Source organism: Pinus tabuliformis, chromosome X (genome assembly GCF_031772625.1).
Source record: "Pinus tabuliformis cultivar Carrire ecotype Pingquan chromosome X, CPIR1, whole genome shotgun sequence".
Taxonomy (NCBI): Eukaryota; Viridiplantae; Streptophyta; class Pinopsida; order Pinales; family Pinaceae; genus Pinus; species Pinus tabuliformis.
This window is the reverse complement of record NC_142308.1, coordinates 200,525,646-200,551,315: the sequence shown is the minus strand read 5'-3', so window position 1 is coordinate 200,551,315 and position 25,670 is coordinate 200,525,646.

Here is a 25,670-nt window from a genome sequence, read left to right as displayed (position 1 = left end):
GGATCCTTATTGATTCCAATATCATAATCTGATTCTTGCATATAAACCACATAATCATTAGAAATAGCTGACCTACGATTTCTTTGAGGTCTTCTTAATGCTACTTGTTGTGGTTCATGCATATCAGCATTATGTAAGTCATTTCCTTCAGGAAGTACTTCTTCATTTATATGTTGTTCATTATCATCATGCTGTTATACAACAGCTGGAACAACATTTGGAGTAATAGTAGATGGAGGAACTATTCTAGGTAATGTAACATTTACCCTTGTTTCTTTATTTCTACTATTTCTCTTCTAGTACTCCCACTGACTTCACCATTCTCATGAATCTTGCATTACCAGTTTCTAATTGCCTCTCAACTTCATTTACAAACGTCTCAAGGACATTCACAGATTGAGATTTTTCATGAAGCAAATAGACATAACCATAACGGGAAAATCGTCAATAAAAGTGATGAAATACTTTTCTCCATTAAAGGCTGGAGTGTCCATAGGTCCGCAAATATCAGTGTGTATTAGTTCAAGAAGCTGGCTGCTTCTAGTGGCTCCTTTCTTATTATGTTATTATGTTTGGTTTGTTTACCTTTAATACCATCCACACATAATTCTAGATCACTAAAGTCCAAATTTGACAAAATTTCATTACTTACTAATCTCATCATTCTTTCTTTGGATATATGACCTAGTCGTTTATGCCACAAGAAAGCAGAATTTTCATTCAACATGCTACGTTTTCATCCAACATTATTTACTACATTCAACAAGGAATTCGCATAAGTGTCATTCAGTTTCAATTTATATAAACCATCAATTAGAATACCAGAACCAACATTATCAGCAAAAACAACCAGATCCATTCATACATCTAAAACCAGAAATATCCAATTTACTTGCGGAAATAAGGTTTCTAGATAATGAAGGTACATAAAGGGTACTGTATAAGTTTAATACATATCCACTTTCTAGAATTAGACGATAAGTCTCTTTTTACAGACACGACATTGAACACCCTTTAGTTCCTTCTTTTCATCATCCTGCCCATTCTTAGTAGGTGCCTTTTCCTTCTTGAAATGACTTGATTTTCCTTTCTTTTCTTTACCAGCTTTATTACTCACAAAACTTACTGAGTGATTCACTTGATTTTTCAAACGTCCTTCTTCCTGAACAAGTCTACTGGCCAATTCATTAACATTCCACTTATCCTTTATAGTGTTATAGTTAATCTGAAAAGGTCCATATTCAGAAGGTAGCGAGTTCAGGAAGAACTGGACAAGAAAGGAATCCTCTACTGTAAGTCCCAGGGAGTTTAACCTCGCTGCAATATTAGTCATCTCTATAATGTGCTTTTGCATAGTTCGCGACCCATCAAACTTGATGGTCGTGAGTCTTGCCATAAGAGTACCAGCGAGTGACTTATCAGCTGAACAAAAACGCTCTTCCACAGACTGCATATATTCCTTAGCACTTTCTGTTTGTGGAATTGTTGACTTGATGTTGTTAGCAACAGCCATCTTAATAAACATAAGGCTCAATAATGAGCTACTAATGAGCTACTAATGAGCTACTATAAAGCTGCTTTCACATCCATTTGATGCAACTCCAAATCATAATGAGCTACTAATGTCATTATTATTCTTAGTGAGTCCTTTTTCGAAACAGGGGAAAATGTCTCCTTGTAATCAACACCATCTTTCTGTGTGTAACCCTTAGCAACAAGTCTAGCTTTATACCGTTCGATATTACCACTAGAGTCGTGTTTGGTTTTAAAAACCCATTTGCTTCCGACTCTTTTACAGCCATGTGGTAACTCAACGAGATCCCAAACTTCATTCTGTTGCATGGATTTCAGTTCTTCTTTCATGGCATTAATCCATTCCTTTGACTCTTTACTTTCTACAGCATGTGAAAACGAAACTGGATCCTTATTGATTCCAATATCATAATCTGATTCTTGCATATAAACCACATAATCATTAGAAATAGCTGACCTACGATTTCTTTGAGGTCTTCTTAATTCTAATTGTTGTGGTTCATGCATATCAGCATTATGTAAGTCATTTCCTTCAGGAAGTACTTCTTCATTTATATGTTGTTCATTATCATCATGCTGTTATACAACAGCTGGAACAACATTTGGAGTAATAGTAGATGGAGGAACTATTCTAGGTAATGTAACCTTTACCCTTGTTTCTTTATTTCTACTATTTCTCTTCTAGTACTCCCACTGACTTCACCATTCTCATGAATCTTGCATTACCAGTTTCTAATTGCCTCTCAACTTCATTTACAAAAGTCTCAAGGACATTCACAGATTGAGATTTTTCATGAAGCAAATAGACATAACCATAACGGGAAAATCGTCAATAAAAGTGATTAAATAGTAATTCATCATTCGTACAAGAAAATATGAGATTCGTAGAAAATCGCGTGGCAGAGTGTTCGGAGTGGCAAAACTTTCATCATTGTCTTTAGAGAGCTTTCCACGAGTATACAAATTTTTTCCATCTAAATGAAAATTAATATAATATAAAAGAACACGTGCGAATATTGAACATTCCTTGATTTGAAAATTAAAAAAAAAGTTCAGATTTTGGAATTGCTATTATTTGTGTAATGTTTTTTAATCATTAATCATATTCAATTAATAAAAAATATTTAAAGTTTTCCTGATTTAATATATTAATGAAAAAAGGAATTATTATATTTTTTTAATATAATCTTATTTTTATGGAGTTCACGTGTGTATATATTGCTTATTTATTAAAGTTATAATTCAATAATGTACATTACTTAATTTAGCATAGGTACATTCTTTTATAGTTGTTAGAGATGAGGAGGAATTGTAAATTGAATTAAATTTTATAAGTTATTTTTTTGCTAGTTAGATTTACCAACCATCATTTGATTTTAGAATGTAGATGTAATTTGTTAACTTAATTCTGTAAGTATAATAATTTACTTGATTTTAAGGATCAACTTTTTTTTTTTATATAAAATATGTTATGTTTTTATACGAGTGAAATACAAATTTAAGCTAGAGATTTTAAAGATTTTTATTGTATTAATTTATTATAATATAGAAATTGTTGATTTACCTATTTTAGACTAAATCAAGAGACACAATACTACTTTACTGCTTTGCAAAAATTAATATTCTCAAACATGTATCAATCACATACACAAGTAAAACATCTAGGGATCCTATGGTTCTCCCTAGAACTAATACTAAAATCATCCTGTGATAAAGCTTTATGGAAAGGAAATATAATTAATAATTCCCCGCTAAAATCATCCTCTCCTAATCTCTTATGGAAAGGAAATGTAATCAATAATCCCCCCCGTCCTCCCACCTTTTATTTATAGCTCAATTTAAATATTATTATATTGAAATGTATATAACATCATATTATATTTTAGTATCATTCGATAAATTTATGTTAGGAATATTATACTGTTAAATTTTATTTGGTGTAAGAACCATGCCTTGTTTCCACCACCTCACCTTTCTCTCTCCTGGAGTCCTAACTCCCCATACTCTTTTTTGTCCTTAGGGGGCTCATGGTCTAGTTTGCAAATATGTTTTAAGGTTGAAGTGCTTATGTGGTTAGGTGAGAAAGCCTTTGTGCTAAGAGGCCAACGAGTTGAACAAATGTGATATATATATATATATATATATATATATATATATATATATATATATATATATATATATATATATATATATGACATTTTTTAGGCTCGATGGCCTCTTAGCACAAAGGCTCTCTGCCCTACCCACATAAGCACTACATCCTTAAAACATACTTGTACTCTTGACCAACATCCAGAGGAATACAAGTCTTAGAAAAACTTGGGTCGCCAACCTAATTAGCATGTCTCAACTCACCAACCTATATGTTTATGTGTATTGCAATTCAGGCTTCCAATTGGAGGTATTATAGGTTCAGTGATGATGAATTAGATGAGGAAGAACTAGTGGAACCAAGAGTCCTAGATGAGGATGAGGATTTAAACTATGAAGGAGGACATTTGAATGTAATGAAAAAGGTGGGCTAAGTTGTGGTGGGAATCAAACTTATTATGTGAGGGATATAACCTGTTCAGTAAAGTAAAAAGGTCAAAGGAATTGCATACTATAAGAGATTCTCCTATGGGAAGCTATGATGTACAGATACAGATATCACCCTAAGGTTAAAGGTTAAAGTTTGCAAATATGTTTTAAGGATAAAGTGCATATGTGATTGGGCTAGAGAACCTATGTTCTAAGAGGTCAACGAGCTTAAAAAATGTAATATATATATATATATATATATATATATATATATATATATATATATATATATATATATATATATATATATATATATATATATATATATATATAACATTTTTAGGCTCGTTGTCCTCTTAGCATAGAGGATTTGACCTAACCACATAATCACTTGATCCTTAAAACGTATTTGTACACTACCCCACCAAGCTAATAAATTTTTACACAAAGGCATAGAGGCTTAAAAAAAACTCAGGTCACCAACCTAATTAGCATATATCAACTCAACATCCTGTGTGTGTGTGTGTATTACACTTCAGGGTTCCAGCTGGAAGTATTATAGGTTCAATGATGACGAACTACATGAAGAAGAAGTAGGGGAACCAAGAGTCATAGATGAGGATGAGGATTTAAACTATGAAGGAGGACATTTGAATGTAATGAAAATGTTTGGATAAGTTGTGGTGGGAATCAAACTTATTAAGTGAGTGGTATAGTGTGTTTAGTAAAGAAAAAATTTCAAAGGCCTTGCACGCTATAAGAGATTCTCCTAAGGGAAGCTATGATGTCTGGATACAAATATCACCCTAAAATGTAAAGAGTTAATTAAAGACTAATGTAACAATGTAGTGAATTACATAAATGAATCCAATGAATAAGTACTATGTGCTTAGGTGGTGCAACAAGTGATTTATGTGTGTCTATATCAACAAGTCTTAGTCTATTGGTAAGGGCCTTCGAATAAAGTAGCAATATGGGGGACAATGCCTCTTGCATAGATGAGTAATAGTACAAAAGAGACAATGAGAACTATGGGACAATGAGTAGTGAAGGTACCATAAGATTGTAGAGTTCTATGTCAAGTTCCCTTACTTCTATAATAGACATGTGGGTAATCACACATTACTAGACTACCTCCTCATAGTAGTATAGTCAGTTAATAGTTTGCCTTCAAGTTGAAATCAATAAGTTAGGGGATCTTAACTAGTAAAAATGAAATTTCTTGCAATCACATCTCTTATCCAAACTTCAACATTACTCACTCTAAAGAGCATGCCCATTACAAATTTGGTTTTGGCTATGTCCAAAAGAAAGGATTTTAAGGAAATATAAATTTCAATCACTATGTCTCAATGTGAAATGACTATGAGGAGTAATTTAGTTTCTTATCCCCAATATCTTATCCTAACTACAAGATTTTTATTCACTCTAGTGCGTAGGTTTCAAGCTTCCAATAATAATTCATGAAAACATATTTTAACTCAAATAGAAAATGGAAAATGGAAAATGCACACATCAACATAGCGATTTTATACTAGAAATCGAAAAACTACGAAACAAATAAGATTTTTTTTCATGTAGATATTATTTCCAATTTTATAATACAATATGCATATGTTGTATCATTCATCAACCCTCAATCCATTAACCCTATATTAGAATACATCTTAGTTTCTTTGAATGAATCCAAAAAACCATGAGAAAACCCACCACGCACTCAAAAAACCACTAAAAACAAAAATCGTGTGATAAAAACCACCAGAAAATGGATGCAAAATACTACTATTTTTATTTTTCATGGCATTTCCCTAAACCCCATATGAGGTGGCTCCTGCCCCCTACCTACCCCTCGAACAACGGGGGTTAGAAGCCCCCTATGACTGCCCATATGCCTATAGTGCATATATGTTGCTCAAAGTAGCACATACCAAAGATTCTCCCACTTGTTGTTTCCTTTAGACATAGGGGGCCACAAGAGTACATAGTCAACATTCGAGGGAAGTCATGCTCATTGATTCTCTACACCAGGAGAACTTCTTAGTTCCCATAGATTTTTTTAGTGCATCTGCAACATTATTCAAATTATCCACCTTTACGAGAAACACCTTCTTGTTTCCTCATACTCAATGTTGTCCTCTCCAAGTACAACATCGATGGTTATCATTAGTCTATGAGTCTACATTCCATGACCAATACCTTAGGAATTGATCCTTGTTAATCTAGTTGCCTTCTTTCTCACATTCCATGAACTACTCCTACACATTGTAGCCCTCATTCCTATTGCAAAATCACTCATTGACATGTATTGTTGTCATAATCACCTAAATATTCATTTGGCATCCTTCCAAGGAACAATACACTTTTTCTACCAATGTTATTGTTTCAATTATGTTTATTACCATTCTCATAACAATCTTTGGACATGGATCCCTAACCAATAACTATAGACATTAATTCTCCCATTCACTACCATTATCATAGACACAAGAGTGATTCTCCATTTTCATGGATTTTCATGTAAGTTGTCATTCTAATATAAAAACCTATGGAAAATTTCACTCCTGACCCTATTGTTGGCACCACCCATGCCTACTCAATAAAAGTGTAATCAACTTACTAATAAATTACATTCTCTCTCCATGTGACTTCCAATATTTGAGCTTAAAAGATTCCTTCAATGCATCTTTGGTCAAAATGTTTCTACTACACACAATGATTTTGATGTAGCCTTTGATGAGTCACATGATCTCTCTCTATTGTCCACTTGTAGTAGCTAGCATTACATAATATAGCTAGACCTTAAAAAGTGGGTCATCCATTTAGCCTGTGTAAGGAGATACTTGCCCACTCTTCCAACCTCTGAACTCCAACTCTAACCTTTCAAATTTATTATAAACTCCACATGCCCCCACAACTCCTCCAACACTTCCAAAAGCCCTAGTGGTAGAATGTCCAATGCCTATTCCATGTCAAGGTTCACCTCCTTGACATTCAATGCCACTTGCACAACATATTACTACTCCCACATGGATTCCATTCTATCTTGATGTTGTCTAAACCTCCTTTCCTTGGAATCAACTTTGACCTACATATAATCCTCTCATACCTTATCCCAACCATTGATTATCTTTCTAGAGGTCAATTTATTAGTGCTTCAATCTATGACCATGTTTGATGGTATTTTCACCTCAATATTGGTTTTGCCTAACCTCTCACTATCCACCAGTACAAAATGGCTAATTTGTTACCAAAAAAAGGACTAAAATTTGCATACAAACGGTCATTTTTCAGTCAATGACTAATAGTGCCTAATTTACAGTGTCTTATAATGTGACCAACTTTTAGTCTTATTTAGCTTAGTCATTAATTGATTGTCTCAATTTTATCTTCTAGTAGTATATTTAGTCATTAATTTGGTCATTAATTTAGTCATTGATTTATTCATTAATTGCCACTATTAATGACCAAATATACAACAAAATATACTACTATATGATCACCCGAGAAAAAAAAATTAATGACCAAAGAAATATGACCAAAATTTTGGTCACGTTATAAGATACTATAAATTAGCTACTAATAGTCATATATATATACAAATTTTAGCCATCTTTTGAAACTAATTAATGAGCAAAGAATTATGACTGAATTTGGGTTATGTTATATGATATTATAAATTAGCTAAGTTAATAGTCATATATATGCAAAATTTAATCCTCATTTGTAATCACAAATTTATCATTTACAATAGTCATTTATCTTTTTTGGTAGTTTCATATTCATTATATAAACGACTAATTTAGTAGTTTATATTCATTTTATTTAATTTCATTATAATCATTATAAAAGATTAATTTAGTCGTTGTATATTCATTTTATTTGTGTTCATAACTAATCAATATAAACTACTAATTTAGTAGTTTTAGATTGATTTTAGGTGTTCATTATTAATCAACATAAATTAATTAGTATGATTTTGTGACTAAATTAGAAAAATGTCATACAGTGTGCATGTTCATCTAATATGAAAATGCAAAATTACATATGTTAATTACAACACTGAATAATATGAAGTACAACTATAAATACATTCAACCACATAAATTAGATTATATGAAATGTCAAGTATTACAATGAATTTCCCACGTAATATTGGTTAGACTACAATTTACACATCAAATATTGTTTCATTGCTTCAAAACATTATCATTGTGTTGCCAATGCATTGCAAGTGAATTCACCAACTTTAAATACTTGACCATCAATTTATATGAGTGTGTCTCATGTGATATATTGACTTTAAGGGTATCACTAGACCAATTATTTTCTCTTTATCTTACTGCATTTATCACTCCAGTGTTATTATTCTCCCCTTTCTTCAATTCATGCTTTTTTCCATCAATATTGAGTTCCTCTTCTGAAATGAAAGAATATACAATGCAAAGTATAAGACATGAAAGATGTTGAACACTAGAATATAAAATAGAATATAAAGGATTTATACAACATATAACTCAACATCAACAATGTCAAGGCCATTTCCCCCCAAAAAAGCAAGAAACTCAAACAAGATTTCTTTAGTTCGACGATAGTGGCCACTATGTGCCCAAATGACCTGTATAAACAAAGAAAATAAAACTTCACCATAGAAAAGAACGACGATAGTGGCCACTATGTGTCAAAATGACCCATATAAACAAAGAAAATAAAACTTCACCATAGAAAAAAACGACGATAGTGGCCACTATGTGTCCAAATGACCTGTATAAACAAAGAAAATAAAACTTCACCATAGAAAAGAACACCTTAGGAACTTAGTATTCAACCTTCAAGAAAAACTTAGGCACAGTCATGCCAACTAAGTTACATTCTAAAAAGCCTAGGTTGTAGATAACATGTGAAAACAAATCGAAAGAAAATAAAACATATAATAAAATGGCATTTGTAACAAGAGGTTCAAGGACACGTTTATAATGTTTTGGGTTTTCTTTACCCTTTGAATATATATACAATAACATTTGAAATAAAAGGGTTTCTAATGTCTCATTGGAAGTCAAGGATCGACTAGTCAAATTCACGATCTACAAACTACATGGCACAATACCATCAAATCTATAATTTTTGAAAGGGACTATGAAAAACCTTGAACATAAAAACATTAAATGCACTCTCGACACATAAAACAAATACCCACCAATATTATCTAGTAAAAAGACTTTAGGATTCATGAATAACCCTTGTGCCAGAGCTATTCGCATATGCCAACTGCCAAAGAAGTCACTTGTATTTTTCACTTGCATTATTTTTATCAAAATCTAAGCCAAATAAAATTTCAGCAGCTCACTTTTCTGTTGTTTCAACATCCAAGGAATCTATATGTTCATATATTCTATCTAATGCCTCTCCACCCCCATCATCCTAGGCTGATAATTAATGAAAATAATATTTTATAATCCATTTCATTTTTCCATAGCAAAAATAAGATTTTATAATCCATTTCATGTGTATATAAAATATCTCAAAACCAATTGGAAGGATGTAAGACATTTTGAAAACCATAGAAAATATTAACCATCCAAAAACATTAAATGCAATTCAATAAAAAGATAAAGGTGATATGTTTCTAAATTTCCAAATTTTGACATACTTGTGTAGCTATAGCCTCAACTTCCTCCTTGGGTTTTAACTTCTCTTCATCATTGTTTATCATAGACTGAAGTGTAGGTATATCAATTGCTTATATTTCCCTGGTCAAATGATAATTGTACATATGATCTGGTACAGGAAGCTACTGACATCCTAAAGCAGTAAGGAGTGTAGATTCACCACATCCATTAAGCCCAAGTAATCAATAATGCCTAATAGCCAAAAAAATTAATTATTAAAGGAAAACCATTCAAATTATGGATAGTAAAAGGAAAAAGTAAAAGTAAATAAACATCAACCCAATAGATAATAATATGTATGTTACCTTCCATAATTCAGTTCAAGATCTAAATCAACAATCAACTCATGACCATGGAATGTAACTGATAGGGACTCTAGCTCCCAAACCAAAATGATCAAAACAAACAAAAATTGACATATCTAAAAATGAATTGAAAAACAAAGAGTAAACTAAGTCATAACGAGCAAATATTTATCAACCCTGGAAAAACATAATATTCCACTATACATTAATCAAAATCATTTCTAAAGTACTATCACTCAAATATTAATGACTAGCAAAACCAAATCTATCCCCTAAGGTGCAAAAAAACAAATTCTTCCAAACAAACAACCAGAAGCTTATACACTCCTACTAGGCCTTCTCCATTCAAGGAATCCAATGTTAGATCCTTGATAATTTTTCAAGATTCCATTTTGGTCATTAAAGAAATGTTAGTGAAATCATCTCCCTTGAATAGAAAGCTTGCAACGTCATTTCTTGTTAGAAAGCAGGCCAACAACCACCTCAAAATTTGAGTTTATCATGTGTTGCGTGCCCTCAACTTGGAAGTCGATCCAAGGCTAAAGAAAGCCACTTCATTAAGCATAGGTGAATTGGAGAAATATGGGGGAGATCTTTTTGTTACTTTCCAAAAGTCTTTAAGCGTTGGTAACAACACGTAGAACCCCAATTAATTCTCACATGAATCTCTATTTAACACATTGAGCATCTCACAAGACAATGGGAATAGCAAGGACATTCTCCCATTATTTCACCATGCATACGCTTACCTTAGTCCTATCCTATTGATTGTGGCTTTAAGCATGATGGGATACTGAATCATTCGTGGTTTGGAGCTTTCATCGTTTACATATATGGAAACATGATGAATTTTGAGTTGTTTGTCTGGGTTTATGATTTGATTATATCATATTGAAGTGACATCTAGTTGTAGCACATTTGGTTATATCAAAGTCAAATAGAATCTGTCAATGTTTATGGTCTAGTGAGATGTGTGTAGTCTTTATATTATAGTCTTTGGTTTCCCTGTATCCAACACCATATTTGAACCCAAGTTATTTATTTGTTGTGTATGTATATTTTCTGGAAATCGTATGTTTGGTTTACTCTCGAGATACTCATGCCAAATAATTTGACACAAATTTTAGATTTTGGTGGAAGTACAAGGTACCTGTAACTTATTTATTATTCATGTAAGATGGAGAACCTCTTCCTATTATTTATTTCTTCATGGGTTCTAAAAAATATGGAAAACAAAGACAGGCATACTGAAATTTAAAAGAGCCCTGAGAAGACATGAGGAATATATCGAGTACATGTTCACCATTCACCTCTTGTGGACTGGAATGTTTATGTAAGCAAGCCATTTAATGCAGATAGGGCCTGGAGTAAGACTTGAGTCACTCTGAAAGGTCAAATACCCCCCACTTCAATGTTGCTTGGCCCACAACTACCCTCATTACATGTGAGACATATCTGCTTCATTGATGTCACGGTCCATATGATGTTATTTGCAAGCATTGATCAGAAGAATTTATATAAAATAATACATATTGATATAAATGTGTGAGATCCAAAATGTCAATTTAAAATATGTTATCAAAAACAAATATGCCGAGGCTCAAAATCACAAAACTTGAACCATGGGATTAGAATTCAAGCGCAAAGGATGAATCAGATTCCAAAATTTCCTTTCTTCTACCCACTACTAGGAAAATAATTCTTCCTCTCAATCATTACCACTATTTCCTCAATAGTTTCCCACAAAAAGTGAGAAATATGAGGCATGGGCCAATTCAAAGCTTCTTGACATCATTGAGAAGAGGAGAGGTTGTAGCATGCATTTGTTGATTTACTCTTTTTTCATAGGTTTGAACAATTGCAGACCATTATGTGCACTTCTAATTTAAGACTGTGTTCTAACCTGCATTTAATTCTACTTTGAAGCATTTGTCAAGGTGACATAGATCACAGACACTTTTGGACTAGATCCTGGGTCCACACCTAGAACAATGTCTAGGTACTTAACACTCGTGGGTAGGATCAGTAACCTTGTTGGATGGCACCCATGCTTATGAATGAAGCATTGCAATATGGTAAAATGTGGCTTATGGTAAATGTACAAACTATGCATTTAACTGCGTACATGTAGTGGGATATACATTAAAGTGAGAGTTTAGGTGATCTAGGTGGCTCTAGACACATGCAGGAACCCAAGGGGGTTTAGAAAGGGTCAAATTCAAAGTGGTCAAATTCCTCCAAAACTAGCACTAGATTGAAGTTCTTGTCACCCTGATTCCAATGGTGTGAATGACACTCAAATCTGAGCTCGTATGGAGGAGATATAGCCAGTCAAAGTTGGGTAGTTGGACAGGTTTAAGTTTCCTACAAACTCATCGTCAACCGGTGTGGAAACTTAGCTCCTAAAAATAGGCAAATTCGTGGCCTCTTTAAATTGCCCAATATCCCTTATTTTCGTGAAAGTTAAGAAGGACCATTATTTTTATATAACGAAAAATAAATAAATAAATAAATATAAATGAGGTGGCAAGCCATAACCCTCGCAAGACTCCAAAACCATATATTAAAAGTTTAATTAAAAAGATGGCTGATGGGCCATGACCCCCGCCGTCCCCAACCATTATGTAACCAAAAAAGATTATTTATGGGCGGTGTGCGGGCCACCTCCGGTGGACCCAACCCACGCCCCCGCCTCCATACAATACTTGTCACATGAATTCTGAGGGTGGCGGGGCTTGAACCCACTCGGCCGGTGTGGCTGACCCACCCCCGGGTGCCCTCACACCAACCCTAAACAACTCACTCCACATTTAAAAAAACATTTGTTATAACCGCGCCACTATTTTCCACAACGGTTATGTATTAATCTGCCAAATAAAACCCTAGGTTTGGCATGGGCACGATTTGATCCCCCGAACCCATGCTTTTCATGCCAAATTTTACCATTGGCCCAATGACCTTTTTGTTGATATCTCAACCCATTTATATTTAAGCCTTCAAATCCATTTGCACGGAGAACAGAGGCACCGAACAAGGAACAGAGAGCAGAATAGAGAAATGGAGGAGCAGTGGAACCATGAAATAGTCCACAGAGGCGGAACCATGATGGCATGCTTTTCGAGACTAATTTTTGTAGAGAATCTTAAGATGCTAAAAAGATTCCATGGGAGGTAAAAATTCATTTTGTCAGAATGTAATCAAGTTTACAGTATTTTTTCTCAGATTTTCACAGGAAATGGAATGGCGAGGTCAGATTCACCATTTGAGTAGCGGATTTTCATATTCCTAGCGGAGGAGAAACTTTGAAAATCTTGAAGGAATCTTCTAGATTCCTTGGAGGCTGAAATTTCCCAGAGTTAGAATGTAGCCAACTTTATACTCATTCTTCTCAGAATTTCAGAAGGATCTCAATGGCAAGATCAATTTTCTGATTTGATTTGCAGATCTCCAGTCAACCTATAGGAGGGAATCTTTGGAGAATCACGGGGGAATATAAAAGATTCCTACACGCCCAAATTTTTTTGGTCTCAGAATTCATAAAATGGATAGTCGATTTTACACCCCTCGATGACAAAAATTCAGTGGTGTAGTTAGTTTATTTAGCCAAGCCTTCTATTTTTTGGCCATTTTCCAGATTGGAGTGATGGTGTCAGATTTCAAAGTGTAGACAGTAGATTCTATGCCATTCGACGCCATGATTTTGATGGTGAAATCAGATCCAACATCTGAGTATTCTATTCTTCATCTAACATCAAAGTTGAGGTACATGAGTGTTTTTTTCATGTACTTCTTTGATCATTTGCTATGAGATGTATTATGTTGTTTTGATTCCTGCTTGATGTATGATGCAAAATCTTTGTGTCTATTTCATGTGAGATGTATTCATCATGGATTGTTATGTATGTTTTGATTGAAATCCCTTTGTCGCCATGATGGTGGGATACTCATTTTCACCATGGGAATTTTGGTTGCGATCCCTTTGATGCCATGTTGGAGGGATTCTCATTGTCACCATGTGTAAGAGTATGTCATGCAGATAAGACGTCTATTGTGAGCGATAGTTCCTGTAGAGGAATGTCTCGTGGAGAGAATTTGCCACTCATTTAGAGGGAACATGGCCTTGTATGACATAAAACCTAGTCCATGTACATATTCACCATTTCCATCACTGAATGAAGCGGCCAACACCATCTTGACATCAGGCCCGAACACGTAGTCGACACTGGACCAACTCCGTTATCAATGTCTCGTGTCTATGATTTGCTGATTGTCATTATTTTTCCATTTTATTAAGAATATATATATCTTCATTTATGCGCTGTTAAAATGAAATTCTAAGTACCTCATGGAAGCAAGATATCTTGATTAAATCCGGGAGTTCAGTCAACTCAGATCAAGTTTGGTATCAGAGTAGTCTTTGCGTGGATGTCAATTGCGAGTGTGAACAATGGAACGTGAAACAATGGAGGATGACAAAGAGATCTATGGGACCATGCTCAGAGTGTCCCAAAAGATGGACATGGATCAAGCTCTACAAGAAGAAACAGAGGAAAGGCTACGATTGTAGCTTTAGTTGCAAGCCATGGAAGAGGCCCTAAAAGAATTGAAGCACAACAACCAAAGTCTTCAAGCAGATAACACTGAATTGAATATGATTCTACAAGAAGAGAAAGAGGAGAAACAAAGTTTTCTATGACAACTGCAAGCTAAGGATGAGGCCTTGTAAAAGCTGCAGCATTACCCCTTTGAGGTAAAAATCAATTCTCCGACTTCATGTACGTTTCCTGATGGTGATTTCGCTATTTTTGAAAATCATACCACATGAATGGGATCCAAACTGCTGAAGAGAATGGGGTATGAAGGAAAAGGCTTGGGCATTAATGGCCAAGGCATTGTAAACCCCATCAAAGTGGAGGAATTACCTCATCAGGAAGGACTTGGGTATGTTGGGAAAGAAGTTAGGGAATGCGACAACATGTCTGGTGAACCAACAACAACAGATGATGAGAAGTCCTCATCAGTTCTTTCCAACTTGACAATGGAGGTAAAACATGTTGATTTCCCTTCATTTTCATCTTCACATAGTATAATTTATATTGGAAATATGGAGATACCAATTACAGGGACAAATCTGAGGCTCCTTACCAGGATGAGGTACAAGGAAGGAGAAGAACTTGGTATTAATATCCAAGGCATAATTTGTTGGAAATATTGAGAGGGGGGAGGGGGGCGAATCATTATTCCTTTCAATTAGTATTATTATTAATCTTTAAGAGCATTAGTTAATCTTCAATTATTATCAGTGTTTGTACAATGATAGCAGTAAACAAAAGGAACACAAATGCACACAGTTTTTAAGGTGTAAACCCCCTTCAGGACAAAAACCACCTAAACACTTTTCTAATAATTCTTTAATCTTCAACTCCAATTGAAAATAAAGCTCTAACTTCCTAGAATCTATAAAATAATTCTTCTGCAGCTCCCACTGGATGGATGCTCCAATGCCCAAGATTCTTCAGTAGTCAAATGAACGGATTCCCCAACACCCAATGAGTTACAATTCATTCTAGCACCACCCTACCACACTGAAGTTTTCAAATGCTTGAACCTATTGGTGACTTCATTCACCAGCCTAGCACCACCTTGATTGCTGATCTTATCATCCTACCCTTTCTCACTCTTCATAACATTACATTATGCATTGAGTCTTCTCTTGATGAATATATAATACGTGCAAAAAGTCTTCAAGGAAATACCCATGACATGATAATAGAAAAAATTACCTCGTCCTGCAGAGCATATGTCAGTTCTAAACAAAAACAACAAATTAGAATACAAAGAACCTAATGAAATTAAGGGATGAAAATGCATATGCAAAATATACTTACCTGGAGCTTACCTATGCTGCATCGTATTGCTGCACCTTGCTCTTTGCTGCCCTAGAAAGTCTGGTCCTTTGCAACCCTTGACAACAATTGATCTAGTTTTTTTTCTTGCCTTCTAGGAGAACGATATTTAATCTAATGTATCTATTTTATTTCTGATCCCCAATATGTGATGTTTGGTCTTCTAGTAGCCCTCTGAGTCTTCTTTCCAATTCCATAGGTCTGACCCGATTTGCATTCTTCAAGGCAAAGTTATACCCAATCTCTCACAATGGCCTAATTATGGACTAGTTCAGTAGAGTGAACTTGTAAGGCGTGCCACGTGTCACTGTTTCCTCCTTCGACTCTAAAATTAATACACAAAAAACTACAGTCCATGCGCTATCTGCCACATTTTACAGAACTCAAATTCGCTTCTTAGAGAGAGAGTTATGACGATTTTCCCGAGGTCACTTCTTTGAGATGAAATTAGGGAGCCTCCTAGAACCCTAAATTCCACAGATCGTATATTAGACAATAGAGAAGCAAGATTTGAAAGTTGGTCATGATGTTCATCAATATTTTGTCTCAAATGGGTTTTAATTTTTGCATCTAAGACTTTGCATAAATAAAGTTATAGCAAAAATTCCACAATCACTAATTTTGGAGGATATATGAGATTTCTTTTTATAGAGTTTAGAGGGGCTTCTATAGAGAATGTTAGAGGGATTTTAGGAGCTTAAAAATTTATTAATTATTGACTATTAAATGACCAAAATTAATGATAAATGCCATGCCACAACCCCATGGGGTTTTAGCCCACTAATTGGGGTTACTAACTTCAATCTTGAATAACATACAAACCATGAGGAATTACAAGGAGAGCTATATACCAATAGAAAGATATTTTTGAGTAGAGTATTCCTATAATCATTATGAGATGAGAAATGATGAATGATGATGCCCAATGTGCCATGGAAGTTGAGGGTGATCCTTGGTGCTTCTTTGGTTGACATCAATGACAACCTCAGATCATCTTTAGGTCAACATAATTCAGCCATTAGAGGTCAAGAAAAGACCTCGATTCAGAGGCTTCGGAGACAACGAAGGAGAATGATCAAAGGTGTCAGATTCTTCCGAGACATCGTTGAAATAATCAAGGAAAGAGAATGATGGGAACACATCACCATCATCCCATGGCAGTGCCCATTGTGGGGAAAGAGCTAAGGCAATCCCTCATCGCCATAATTATGCCAAAGGCAACAAGGAAAGGTATAACAAATCTTAATATTCTAATGTTCATTTCAATTATAATCATGTTGTTGACGATGAAAGTAAAACATGGCATCGAAAAACATGTACTTTTGTTGTTTACATAACAATACATTTGTTGATTGTTGGAAGAGAATGGAAACACGAAAAAGGATGAGGTGTGAAGGAACCATTCCACAAGAGGAAAAGAAAAAGGTAAAGAAGATCTGGAGGAAGAAGACTTATTGTAGTCATTGCAATAGAAGTGGTCATCGAAAGGCCACATGTTGGACGCTCCATCTAGAGCAACGCCTTAAATATAAAGCGTCGATGCATGAATTAGTTGAAAAATATGTTTGACAAAGAAAAACCACCACAGGGGGATGAGCCATTCACATTGATAAGTGAAAAATGGTTTCTATATATGTTAGCTTGTTGATTCAGGAGCATGTGACCTGGAGGGACAAATCTTCAAACTTATTCCAAAAATCCAAAAAACCTACAGGCAAAGGAGTGGGGTACTTTAGCCATCAATTTCCATGCTTTTCTAGTTTAAGATAAGGATGGAATTTAATAATAAAACCATGTTGTAATAATTGCTTATTGATAAGCTATAATAAACTTTATGGATGATTGCTTTAATCGTTATATGTAATTAGCATTCTTTTGTAAGAGATAAAGACTGAATAAGGTTTATCTATTATGTTTTAAAAGGAAATAATGAGACTCTCTGGGGAGTTCGATTCTGGAGACGTTGTGATCTTCGAAAAACTCTCTTTGTGCACTTAAAAACTTACGACTCTTTGTTCACTGGTATTTTTTATGCATGTATCAGTTTCGTATCTGTTATTTTCAGAGTTTTATTAATGGTGATTCAATCTTTGTTTTCCAATTAACACTTAAGTTTAGGCCTGTTGGGGTGTTTTCCTTTCATATTGGCGTGCCTGTTCCTCTTACATGCATTGTTGTGTTCAGCAGTAGAAACTCTATTTACATAGGAAATCCATTAAAATACTTAACCTGGATGAAGTTCTGGAATTGAATTATTATTGAATCTAGTTCATACCTGTATCAGGTTCGAACCATTATCACATCGCAGAACCACTATAGAGTGGGAAGGACCTTTGGAACCGCCGAAGTCCGAAACTCTAATAGCTTGGACCCAAAATGCTATAAAGTAGGGTGAATAAGGTGTTGAGTCCGCGAAGCTGATCGCATCGCAAGATCAGAGTAGGAGGAGCCTAGCATTGGGAGAATTGGAGTCGCCGATTACGATCTCTGATAACACTACGTGTTATCACGTCAAAGGAAGGAACTCTGGAATGGCCGATTGTATCGTTGATAGTGTTATCTATGCCGATAGTGTGATTCTTCAGAAAATACACTATAGTGGGTTTTAAAATGCCGATAGTGTATTTTCATTCCTTTGGAATGAAAACCCTTTGCCTGTGTATGTTGCATTTTAACGCATTTTCACTTGTTTTAAAGCAACGATAGTCTATCTTTATAATTCCTATGGGATTATAATCCCAATAGAGGTCAACAGGCCTATGATATGATTAGTGCCTGATAACAAGGGTTGGGGTGATTAAAGGAAAAACTCATGAAGCAGTCAGGCTAATAATATATGACTGATCCACCTATTGAAACATAAGGAGAAATTCAACCAGAGTTAGAAGAAATTATTTCAGGTTTCGGCTGCTTGTTTATATCACCTGCACCCTTGCCACCATTAGTGGTATCATAGCAACAAGTTAACACTGAATTGAATCTGAGAAGGAGGAGAAGGAAAGTTAATATGGCTTTCGGAGTTGGAAGAGGACAAGGACAGCCTATTGCAAATGTTGAAGTAATGGAAGTTGTGCAACATATGCAAGATATATTGGATGCATTAACAATAGGAAGAAATATAGATGATGGAGATGTTAGTGAGCCTGAGGTTGAAGCTGCAGAGGAGGAAGTTGTAGCAGTTACTCCTGAGATGAGATTCTTCCAGTCAGTGTTGAGATCCATAGCTAGGCCAAAGATCGAGGTTTCAATATATGAAGGAGGACTGAATCCAGAAGAATTGATAGACTGGATTAATGGCATGGAGAAATTCTTCGACTATGAAGAAATAGAAGATGAGAAGAAAGTAAAGTTTGTTGTCACCAAGTTAAAAGGCCATGCAGCGCTTTGGTGGGATGGTGTGCAGGCAAAAAGAAAGAGACTTGGCAAGCAACCTATCAAGAATTGGAGCAGGATGGTAGCAAAGCTAAGAGGTAAGTTTCTACCAAGTAATTATCAGTAAATTTTATTCAGACAGATGAAAAATCTTAGACAGAAATCTATGAAAGTGAAAGAATACACAAAGAAATTTTATAAGGTAAGCATAAGAGCCGGATAAACTCAGGATACAGATGAGAAGGTTGCTAGATATGTGAATGGCCTTAGGATGGACATTCAAGATGAGATAAGTATACTGTCTCCTAAAACAATAGAAGAAGCTTATCAGTTGGCACTGAACACTGAATAAAAACTCGTGAGGAAGCAGTTTACCAGAGGGAGATGTACTTTTCGAGGAAGGGGAAGTCAAGGTGGTAGAGGAATATCTACAACACCTAAAGATGGAGGTAGCAGTAGCTCAACCCAGCATGCACCCACAGGAGGTGATGCAAGAGGCAGAGGGAGTCTTTCTAGAGGAAGAGGAGTCAGACGAAGAGGAAGAGAAATAAGATGTTACAGATGTAACAAACTGGGACACAAAGCTTTTGAGTGCCCATAGAATGCAGGAAAAAGCTAGAGGAATGCAATTGTTGCTCCAGTTGTTGGAGAAGCATTAGCAGTAGTAGTGGCAGAAGAAGAAAATATACCAGAGAGAGGAGAATCTTTGGTAATTAATAAAGTCTTTCTCAAGCCAGCAAAGGAGATAATTGAACCATCACAAAGAAAGACTTTATTCATAATAGTGTGTAAAGTTTAAGGGAAATGATGTCAAATGATCATTGACAGTGGCAGCACTGATAATTTGGTGTCTATAGAAGTGGTAGAGAAATTGAAGTTGAAGGAAATGAAACATCCAACACCTTATAAGGTGTCATGGTTACAAAAGGGACATCAACTGTTAGTGAATGAACAGTGTGAAGTGGAGTTTCAGTTGGGCAAGTATAAAGATAAAATTGTATGTGATGTGATGCCAATGGATGTGTGTCACATATTTCTTGGAAGACCTTGGCAATATGACAGAGGAGTTATGCATGATGGGAAAAGAAACACCTACAAGTTTGGAAAGGATGGTGTCAATCATACGTTGTTGCCTCTGCAAGAGGAAGATGCATCAAGAAAGAAGACTGATCCAAAAATTCTGTTACTAGGAGGAAAGGAATACTTGAAGCAGATTGAAGAGAATGAGGTAATTTTTGCTGTAATTTGCAAGCCCAAGGTAATACTTACTTTTACTATAGTTTCTAATTTACCCATTGAAATTTAGGAAATGTTGGAGAACCATTGTGATATTATTGTTGATGATTTGCCTAATGAGTTACCACCCATTAGAAGAATTAGCCATCATATAGATTTGATTTCTGGGGCAAGTCTACCTAAAAAATCATCTTACAGAATGACTCCTACAGAAAATGAAGAGGTTAGGAAGCGGGTGCAAGAATTGCTTGACAAAGGGATGATCAGAGAAAGCTTGAGTCCTTGTGCAGTACCAACAGTGTTGAGTCCAAAGAAAAATGGAGGCTGGAGAATGTGTACAGATTCAAGAGCCATCAATAAAATCACAATCAGGTACAGATTTCCTTTACCTAGAATTGAAGATTTAATGGATTACTTGAGTGGAGAAAAGTATTTTTCAAAATTAGATCTTAAAAGTGGGTATCATCAGATAAGGATAAGAGAAGGGGATGAATGGAGAACTGCCTTTAAGACAAATGAGGGATTATATGAGTGGAGAGTAATGTATTTTGGGTTGACAAATGCACCAAGCACATTTATGAGACTCATGACTGAAGTTCTTAAAGAGTTTATTGGTAAATTTGTAATAGTATATCTGGACAATATATTAGTTTATAGCAGGTCTAAGGAGGAGCACATGAGACATCTGAATTATGTATTACAAAGGCTACAACAAGAGAAATTATTACTAAGCTTGAAGAAGTGTTCATTCATGAAAGGGGAACTAGTGTACTTGGGTTTTGTTATTTCTGCTAAAGGGTTGAAAATGGATCCAGAGAAGATCAAGGAAATCATGGAGTGGCCTTCACCTAAAAGTGTTTTTGAGGTAATAAATTTTCATGGTCTTGCTAGCTTTTATAGAAAATTCATCAAGAATTTTAGTAAGATCAATACACCTATTATTGAGACCATAAAGAAAGATAAACAACCATTTAGATGGACCGCTGAAGCGGAAAGAAATTTTCAGCTGTTAAAGAAGAAGATCACTGAAAAGCCTATTTTGGTTCTACCTGATTTTAGTAAGCCTTTCCAAGTGAAGTGTGATGCCAGCAGAGAAGCTATTGGAGGTGTATTAAGTCAATAAGATAGACCTATAGCTTATTTTAGTGAAAAGCTAAATGATTCAAAGAAGAAGTATTCTTCTTATGATAAGGAGTTTTATGCAATTGTACAGTCATTAAATAAATGGAGGCATTATCTAATGTCAAAAGAATTTATCCTTTACTCAGATAACCATGCACTATAGTATATTATGCAGCAGCCAAAGCTTAGCCAGAAACATGCTAAATGGGTAGAGTATCTTCAAGGTTTCCATTTTGTTTTGAAACATATAAATGGCCAATCAAATAAAGTTGCAGATGCCTTAAGTAGGAGAAATATATTACTGCAAGAGAGTCAAGTTCAAGTGTTAGGATTTGATTTTCTTAAAGAATTATATGAGATAGATTCAGATTTTAAAGAGGCATTTGAAGCTTGCAAAAATCCTATTTTGATGGATAGGAGTAAATGGTTGGATTATTTCTTACAAGATGGACTGTAGTTTAAAAGAAATCAGCTGTGCATACCAAACTGTTCAATGAGGGAGAATTTAATTAGAGAGAAACATAGTGGAGGACTTGCAGGACATTTTGGCATAGAGAAGACTTTTGAACAATTGAACAGATTTTATTTCTGGCCAAAAATGAGATCTGATGTGGTAAAGTATGTGAGAACTTGTAAAATATGTCAATACACAAAGGGAAGAAGCCAAAACACAAGTTTGTATGTTCCATTACCAATTCCTGATAGGCCTTGGGATATGGTAAGTATGGATTTTGTTTCAGGCTTACGAAAGACTCAAAGAGGTAATGATTCAATTTTTATTGTAGTGGATAGATTTTCGAAAATGGCACACTTTATTCCATGTTATAAAAATAGTGACGCTTCTCACATTGCTAATTTGTTTTTTAAGGAGGTTGTAAGATTGCATGGATTGCCTAAGAGTATTGTCTCAGAAAAGGATTCCAATTTTTTTGGACATTTTTGGAGGACATTATGGAAGAAGCTAGGAACTAAACTAAGTTTCAGCTCTGCCTATCATCCACAAATTGATGGACAGACTGAAGTTGTGAACAGAAGTTTGGGCAATCTTTTAAGGAGTCTTACTGCAGAACATCCAAAGCAATGGGATCAAGTGTTGGCACAAGCTGAATATGCATATAATCACTCACCTAACAGGAGTACATGACATATTCCATTTCATATTTTTTATGGAATCCATCCTAGAGGAATATATGAATTGAGAAACTTGGGAAAAGAAGATATGGGAAGTGCAGAGGGAGAAGATTTTGCTTCAGAAATGCAAGCAATACATGAACAAGTGAAACAATAGCTGCAAGATAGCAACATCAAGTACAAGACCAGAGCAGACATGAGAAGAAGAGAGGTGAACTTTGAAGTTGGAGATTTGGTATTGGCACACCTCAAAAGAGAAAGATTTCCAAAGAGGGAGTATAAAAAATTGAAGTTCAAGAAAATTGGACCGTGCAGAGTATTGAGGAAGTTTTCTGTAAATGCCTATGAGATTGACTTACTCCCTAATGTTGGAATATCTCAAGTTTTTAATGTTGCAGACCTATACAAGTATGAAGGTGAAATTGACTGGGTAAAACAGTTACCCACATCAAAGGAATTGCGGCCAGAAATAATTCTGGACAAGAAGGTGTTTTAGAAAACAAGGGGACAAGAATACTTCCAGTATTTGGTAAAATGGAAGGATCAGCCAACCGCTGAAGCTACTTGGGTTACAGAAAACATGCTATAGAAATTGATCAATTCTGTAGATGAGCTCATGGATAGGAGCCCATGAAGAATTTTGTCCTCAGGAGTCTGATGTAGGATCACGTGACATGGAGGGAAAAATATTCAAACTTATTCCAAAAATAAAAAAAAATCTACAAGCAAAGGAGTGGGGTACTTTAGCCATCAATTTCCATGCTTTTCTAGTTTAAGATAAGGATAGAATTTAAGAATAAAACCATGTTGTAATGATCGCTTATGGATAAGCTGTAATAAGCTTTATGGATGATTGCTTTAATCATTTTATGTAATTAGCATGCTTTTGTAAGAGATAAATATTGAATAAGCTATATCTATTATGTTTTAAAAGGAAATAACGAGACTCTTTGGGGAGGTCGATTCTAGAGACATTGTGATCTTCAAAAAACTCCCTCTGTGCACTTAAAAACTTATGTCTCTCTATTCACTGGTATTTTTTATGCGTGCATCAGTTTCGGTTCTGTTCTTTTCTGAGTTTTATTAATGGTGATTCAATCTTTTTTTTCCAATTAACACTTAAGTTTAGGCCTGTTGGGGAGTTTTCCTTTCATATCGACGTTCCTGTTGCTCTTACATGCATTGTTGTGTTCCGCAGTAGAAACTCTGTTTACACAGGAAATCCATGAAAAGACTTAACCTGGATGAAGTTCTGGACTTGAATTATTATTGAATCTAGTTCATACCCGTATCAGGTCCGAACCATTATGACATCGCAGAACCACTGTAGGGTGGGAAGGACCATTCGACCCGCCGATGTTCGAAACTCTGATAGCTCGGGCCCGAAATGCTATAGAGCAGGGTGAATAAGGTGTCAAGTACACGAAGTTGGTCGCATCGCAAGATCGGAGTGGGAGGAGCCTAGCATTGGGAGCATTGGAGTCGCCGATTGCGATCTCCGATAACACTGCATGTTATCATGTAGGAGGAAGGAACTCTAGAAGGGCCGATTGTATTGCTGATAATGTTATCTGCACCGATAGTGTGATTCTTTGGAAAATACACTATACTAGGTTAAAAAACACCGATAGTGTATTTTCATTCCTTTGGAACGAAAGCCCTCCACCTATGTATGTTGCATTTTAAACGCATTTTCACTTGTTTTAAAGCAACAATAGTCTATCTTTATAATTCCTATGGGATTATAATCCCGACAAAGGTAAACAGGCCTATGATATGATTAGTGCCCAATAACAAGGGTTGGGGTGATTAGAGGAAAAACTCATGAAGCAGTCAGGCTAATAATAGATGACTGGTCCAACAGTTGAAACAAAAGGAGAAATTAAACTAGAGTTAGAAGAAATTATTTCAGGTTTTGGCCGCTTGTCTATATCACCTGCACCCAGACAACCACTTGTCATGGCCATGCTTTTGTAAATCATGTGTTGCATTTAAAACTGTAAAAGTGATGATGTATATTCCATCACTTGTTGCAACAACAATGATGTCTGGCATTATTTGTGTGTCATTTTAAACTTTGAAAGTGATGTTGTGTTTCCATCACTGTTATAGACATTTTTGTGCCTTACAGCATGAAGCATGAAATGTCAATAATCTAAGGGATCCAAAGTCCCTAAACATGTTGTTCCTACCCCTAGAGGAACAAGGTCAGCGAACCACAGAACTAAATATCAGTTCTCCACCTGAAAACACTCAAAAACAAGCTAATTCTGGATCATGTCAACTGCTCCACTGAGCATCTGCGCTGAATGTCAAGTGCTCCACTGTGTACCTGCGCTGAATGTCAACTGCAAAGAAGGCTACCTGCACTGGGCGAGTTTGGACAAGTGGCACAGTCATTCCTCAAGGTGTCAATGCCCAGGAAGCTTCCAAAATGACACTTGGATCAAGGAATTCGACTGGTGATGAGTAAGAGGGTCTAGATCTCCAAGTGGAAGAAAGAACCTCCAAGTGGACTCAAGAACTGAAGAATAACTGAAGTGGGAGAGGACACTAGTCAGCTTCATACCAAGCTCAAGCTGACTCATCCTTTCTCCAAAACTCCTATATATAGAGCTCTCTCATGAGGTCTAGGGAGGCTGGAATCTTGTGAATGTAAGGAAGTGTTGTTGGTTTGAGGATAGAACTATTGGGTGATTTGCTTGAAGGAGGTGAAGAGGAGATTTCTTTCTGCTGGGAGGTGATGCTGGATTGGGCCTTTTATGGTTGTATCACTTCCTGAACTTTACTTCTTCCATTAATAAAGCATTTGAGGTTCTTCTATATGGATGTGTCTCAATGGTGTATTGTTATGCTTGTATATTTGATTTATTCTAATC